Here is a 6,769-nt window from a genome sequence, read left to right as displayed (position 1 = left end):
ACAACTGGACCAATAAATAACATGTCAAATGGAGAAAAGGTTGATGTTGTCAAAATCTTGCTTGGATCCACTGTCAACATTCATGGACTCAGCAGTCAAGAAATCAAACAACGTATTACATTAGACATATCAGCACAAAACCTGTATAAAGTATTCAGGAGCAAAGATAACAGTTTGAGGATTATGGCGCCCCATGGTATTTTTGGTAGCTTCACATGCATGTGAATTTGGACAATGAGTAAGGAAGACCACAGAAGAATGTTGGAGAAGAATATCGAAAGCACCATAGACTGCCAGAAAAACAAAACAAATCTGTTTTGGAAGAAGTGCAGCCAGATGTTCCTTAGAACCCAGCTTGGTGAGACTTCATCACTTATACTTCAGGAGGGACCAGCCCCCTGGAGGAGACCATCATAATTCTTCTAATCAAGTGGTGGTGGTGGTTATGTGCCGTGGAGTCGGTTCCGACTCATAGTGACCCTGTGCAGGGTTTCCGAGAGTGTAAATCTTTACGGGAGCAGAAAGCCTCATCTTTCTTCCGTGAAACAGCTGGTAGTTTCGAATTGCTGACCTTGTGGTTCGCAGCCCGATTTGTAACCACTGTGGTACCAGAGCTCCATAATCAAGTGGAGGGTTAGTGAAAAAGAGGAAGACCCTCAATGAGTGGACTGGCTCAGTAGCAGTAGCAGTGGGCTCAAGTGTAAGAACAGTGGTGAAGACAGTGCAGACCCAGGTGGTGTTTTGTTCTATTGTATATAGGGTCACTATGAGTCAGAAGTGACTCAACACACCTAACAACAACAAGAAGTAATTGCACAAGGAAAACACAGGTGCGTGTGTTTGTTTGTTTATCTCGTGAGAGAATAGTTACCACTTTGGCTGGTACAAATGTAGGAGTGCCAGGGAAGACGTTTTTCTAAAAATAAATACAAGATTCATGCTCATTAGGTTTTTAGGAGAAAAGCAATGTATACTTTCCGTTGATATATAGCAAAATTAGATTCTTGACTGTAGGGATGATCATTAAATTAAGTATAAAGTTAATGTCAAATCCATTGTGAGCTGTTTTATAAATTGAAATGTGAGTGACACATAATGAACTGTAGGCTGTAATTCTTAAAAATAGGGACAATATTGCTGCCCTCTAGGTCAGTGTCATGGTGTAGTTAAATTTTACTACGAAATCTGGGCTTTCTAAATCTTCTTATTATTTATGTGTCTGTACTTAGCAGGTGGAAATGATCACCTAGTATAGGACAAATATAAGAAGTGTATTGTAGTTGTGAGGAACAACTTGAATTTACTGTTTGGATGAAAATATTTTATGTATATAATCAAAGAATTAAAACTAAATTGTTTACCTATTGAAAAATTCTGCTAACTGTAAATTTTTTTGTTTCTGTGTTGCGATGTTTCTCATTGCTGACTTCAAAAAGCACAGATTACCAGAAAGATGTTTACTTGTGTTTTATTGACTATGCAGAAATATTCTACAGTGTGTAACATAAACAGATTATGTGGATAACACTGTGAAAAATGGGAATTCCAGAACACTTTATTGTGCTCAGGGGGAACCTGTGCTTAGACCAAGAGGCAATTGTTAGAATAGAATAAAAGAATATTGAGTTGTTTAAAATCAAGAAGCGTGTGCACCTGGGTTGTATCCTTTCACCATACATATTCAATCTGTATGCTGAGCAAATAATCTGAGAAGGTGAACTATATGATGAAGAGTAGAACATCAGGATTGGAGGAAGACTCGTGAACAACCTGGAGTGTGCAGATGACACAACTTGTTTTGTAAATAAAAGAGGAAATGAAGCACTTACTGACGAAGATCAAAGCCTTCAGTATAGATTACATCTCAGTGTAAAGAAAACAAAAATCCTCATAGCTGATTAAATAAGCAACATCAGGATAACTGGAGAATGAGATTTAAGTTGTTAGGGATTTTATTTTACTTGGATCGACAATCAGTGCCCATAGAAGCAACAGTCAAGAAATCAAACAACGTGCTGCTCTGGGTATATCGGCTGTGAAAGACCTCTTTAAAGTGTTAAAGAGCAAAGATGACACTTTGAGGACTAAGGTGTGCATGACTCAAGTTAATGATCTTTTCAGTTGCCTTATATGTACATGTAAGCCAGATAAGAATAAAGACCAGAGAAGAGTTGATTCATTTAAATTATGGTATTAAAGGTATTATGGACTTATAGAAGAACAAACAAATCTGCCTTTGTTTGTACAGCCAGAATGCCCCTTCGAAGTGAGGATGGTGATCTTACACACTTTGGACTTGTTATCAGAAGGGACCAGTCCTGGAGAAGGACATCAGTGAAAAAGAGGAAGACACTCAACAAGATGGATTGACATGGGGCTGCACCAATGAGCTCAAACAGAGCAACACTGTGAGGATGGTACAGGACCAGGCAGTGTTTTTTTCTGCTAACTCAAAGGCACCTGCTAACAATTTATTGTGAGAAGATACAATAAATCATATTGCATACTAGTATTGTTTTGTGTATTTTTGGGTGAGAACTTACTCATAGGTTTTGCAAGCTTTTTGTGTGTTTGCGTCAGCATAGCTAAGGAAATTAATTGGGTAAGAGAGAGATTTCAAAAACAAACCGATTTAAACAAATATGCTATTTGTAAATGACACAGATAGAGGATTTGAAGGGAGGAGTTTCTTCATCAGTTTGTAATTGACCATTATTTCATAACATGGCTAAGAAATTCAGAGTTATACAATTGTACACATCTCTTGAATCCGTTATAATGGTTTAATATACAGGAGAGTGACTTGGGAAACTGTAAAAAATGAAGAAGAGTCCCAGGTCTCTACAGGCATTTTGATTGTAAAATTCTGAGGTGGGGGCCATAAATATTTATTTTTAACCATTGTCCAGGTGATTGTTTGAGAAGTGCTTCACAAAAGCTTGTGTATAGTAGGTGCTCAGTAATCATACACTGGTGGTGATCTGAGCCAGTGGTGAATAATGTTCTGCCATTTAGTTTTATGCAGATGTAAGTTGCCACATGCTATGAGATAAAACGTGCAAGTTTTTGGGTTTTCTAAATACATATTATCTATCATTAATGACAATTTTGTTGTTTTTTCTTTCTAACCTTTGTATGTTTTCTTGCTTCTCTATGCTGGCTACAATCTAGTACCATATAGATCTGGTAATGGTGGATACTGGTGGTTTATTCTTGATCCGAAAGGGAGAATTCTGCAGATTTCATCATTGCTCGTGACAGCGCCTGAGGTTTTTTTTAATAATCTCTATCAGACAAAGGGACAATAAACACACTAAATAGTGGAATATAAAAGATTTCTCAGCGGTGACCCTCTTTTTGCTGTACAGTCTATTTTGTCTGTTATTAAAATACATAAGCCAGTTTTCTTTTGGTTAATAGTTACAGGGTATTTAATTTCCCATTCTTTTGTTTTTGATAGCTGTGTGTCTTTTTGTTTTAGATGTGTCTCTTTGGAACAGCATTCATTACATTCTGTTTTTTTATTGGTTTGGCTAAATTTATCTTTTAGTTAATTTATTGTGAAAGTGAAATTGACATGTTGTTGCGAGGTGCCAATCAAGTCGGTTCCGACCCATAGCAACCCTGTGTGCGACTTCGCCCCCCTGTGCCCACCTCACAATTGCTGCTCTGCTTGAGCCCATTGTTGCTGCCGCTGTGCCGATCCGTCTCATTGGGGGGTCTCCTCCTTTTCAGCTGTGCCTCCACTTTACCAAATTGATATATTTGGATTCAAATTAAGATCCCTGAGTAGCTCAAATGATTTATTACTGTGGTTAAGTGCCATTGAGTTGGTTCCAACTCATAGCAACCCTGTGTAAAGTTTCCAAGAAGCGGCTGGTGAGTTTGAACCGCCAACCATGTGGTTCAAACTTACCTTGTGGTCCAGTGCTTTATCCCACAGTGCCAGAACTTTATAGCAGACTGTTAATTTAAAGGTTGACAGTTCCAACACATCCAGCAGAAACGCAGAAGGAAGGCCTGGTAAAAGGCTTCTGTAAAGATTACAGCCGCATATGAGGCCACCGTGAGCCAGATCTGACTAAATGGCAACAGATTTGATTGTTTGGCTGGTTGGCTTTTTTTCTCTTTTTTCTTTTTTTGCCACATCTGTGTTTTAAGTTTGTATCATCTCTTCTATACTTATTTTTTCTTTCTTAATTTCTTTTTTAAAATAAATAATCCCCTACAACCATCGGTTTGGAAATTATATGCATTTCCTACAATGGTGGCCTGCAAATTAAACAATTCTTCCAAAATTTGTCAAAGAATAATGTTAGCCAAAGTTTGACTTTCCACCTGAATAATGTACAAGGACCCCTGGTGTGACACTGTGGGATGAAAGCCCTGGATCACAAGGTGAGTTTGAATCCCAAGTTTTGGTGGTTCAAACTAACCTGCCGCTCCTTGGAAACCCTACACAGAATCACTATGAGTCACAACTGACCCAACAACACTTAAATGCTAACCACATTAAACACTTTGGACTTGTTATCAGAAGGGCCCAGTCTTGGAATACGACACATTTATTTCTCCTTCTGACTTACACACTATTATTTTTGTCTATTTTAGTTTCATACTTGTGAAAATCCCCACTTTTGCTTTTGTTATTTTGGGCTGTCTTCTTTGAATAATGTTCTGCCATTTAGTTTTATGCAGATGTTGTTGTATTAAGTACCATTGAGTCAGTTCCCACTCACAGTGACCCTATATAGAGTTTCTGATGAGCAGCTGGTGGGTTTAAACTGTCAACCTTGTGATTCACAGTTCAGTGCTGATCCTACAGTGCCACACCAGAAGTCCTTTATGCAGATAGAATCCAGTATTGCAACTTGAAGCTTGACTTTCTTCAATTCTTTCAACTTGAGAAATGCTAAGAGTGTTCTTCATTTTTGGTTTTCTCATCCCAGCTTTTACCACATTTTGTTTTAATGCTTTAACTTGTCTTCTCAAACTACTCTTTGAGATATTCTGGTAAGTTCTTTTTCTTCATGTTTTTCTTCTGCACTTTGGCCAATCTGTGCTTACTAGCAAGTTTGAGTCTCTTCTGACATACTTTTGGCTTTTTCCTTTTCTCATTTTAATGAACTCTTTCCCCCTCTTCCACTCACTAGTAGATCAACGTGGTCGCTAGCAAGCTTACATGCCTGCTCATGTGTTCCCTCTGAGTTTCAGTCTTGGAGAGGGATTTGTCCTTGAAGGAACTTGATTGTTTGCCTTGATGGCTCCCTAGCAAACAACTTGCTTGTTCTTGTAGTAGCCAGTCAGACTGCCATTTTTGTTTTGGACTTTTCCTGATGGTCTTTCTTTCAAGAAGTATCTTCTGTTCCTCTAGCTGCTCCAGGCTGGTCTGCTTGTCCTTTAAAGTGGGATTGCCCCACCTCAGAAGGTTCTGGATGGGGTTCAGGATTTCATTGAGTTTTGATTTTTTCTTTTGGATGACTAATGACATTGAACAATGAATGTTTGGTAAACACATTGCTTTATTTTTTAACTTTTTATTGTGAATTGAGTGTAAGTTTACTGAGCAGATCATCAGTTTCACAGTCAACAAATCATGTGCTTCATTTCATTATAATGATTGTAATCCCCTCCTTGTACCATCTTTTAGTAGTATTTACCTCTATTCACTTTAACGCTTGCGTTCCTCCCTGTGCCTTCCCCTACTTTCACTTTTCCTGTGCTTCAGGGTCGCTGTGAGTCGGAACGGATTTCATGGGACACTACCATCACCACTTGTTGTATATTGCCCGCCCCATCACCCATATTGGCATGTGTTTACTCTTTAGCCTATGAATAATCTTCCCTTTCCTCCCACCCCTTGTAACCATCATTGAATGTTATTGTAACAAGAAAACACTTTATTAGCTTTTAGACCTGTTTGTTGTTTGGCCGAAAATTGAGTCATAGAGGTAAGCTCAGTTCCAGTGTTGAAGGTGGTCTACGGGCCAGTCGTGGGGTTCTACCAGTCTCTATTCAACCAGTAAGCTTGGTCCTTCTTTATGATTTTGAGTTTTCCACATTTTCTTCTCACTTTATACAGGACATTCTAGTGCTATACCTTTCAGGGCAGTTGGTAATGGTAGCTAGACACCACTTAATTCTTCAGGTTTCAGGGTCATGGAGGCTGATGTTTGTATGTGAACACATTTCTGAGAGATTTTTATTTTCCCATAATGGCCTATTGTTGTAAATCCAGAGGAGACTTAATTTTCAAAATTTCATTGTTTCACTTACATTATTTGTTTTCTCGGTATCACGTTTCTGTCAAAGACTTTCTCTTTCATCTGATAGATCTTCCTGATACGTACAAATATGTTTATGAGCATAGGACCATGAGGTAGAGATTTTGCGAGAGAATGCACTTTTTAGCTAATAGGTCTTTAACCAGGCCCCTGAGCAGGGCTTCGGGAGCTTGGGTAGATCGGGATAGAGGGAGTTGGTTCTAATGATAGGTATTCATTTACGGTCTTATTTGGAGGGTGGTATGTGGGTTGCTGAAAAGATCCATTGTGGCTAAAGTGTCCCGAGTATAGAGAACTTGGCTATGCTTCATTTTTTATTCTAGAACACTTGACTCTCCATGTGTGTTGAGAGTTATGATTAGTAGTAGCTCAAATCTGCCTCTTTCTGGCCTCCTAGTCTGTATACTTTCTGTGATTGTTAATGTTATGTGTCAGTTTGAGTAGGGTATGATTCTCAGTAATTTTGGTGTTATTATTGTTGTGAA

Source organism: Chrysochloris asiatica, unplaced genomic scaffold (genome assembly GCF_000296735.1).
Source record: "Chrysochloris asiatica unplaced genomic scaffold, ChrAsi1.0 scaffold00104, whole genome shotgun sequence".
In the NCBI taxonomy this organism is placed as follows: domain Eukaryota; kingdom Metazoa; phylum Chordata; class Mammalia; order Afrosoricida; family Chrysochloridae; genus Chrysochloris; species Chrysochloris asiatica.
The sequence above is the reverse complement of the archived record's forward strand: the minus strand, read 5'-3'. Positions refer to the sequence as shown.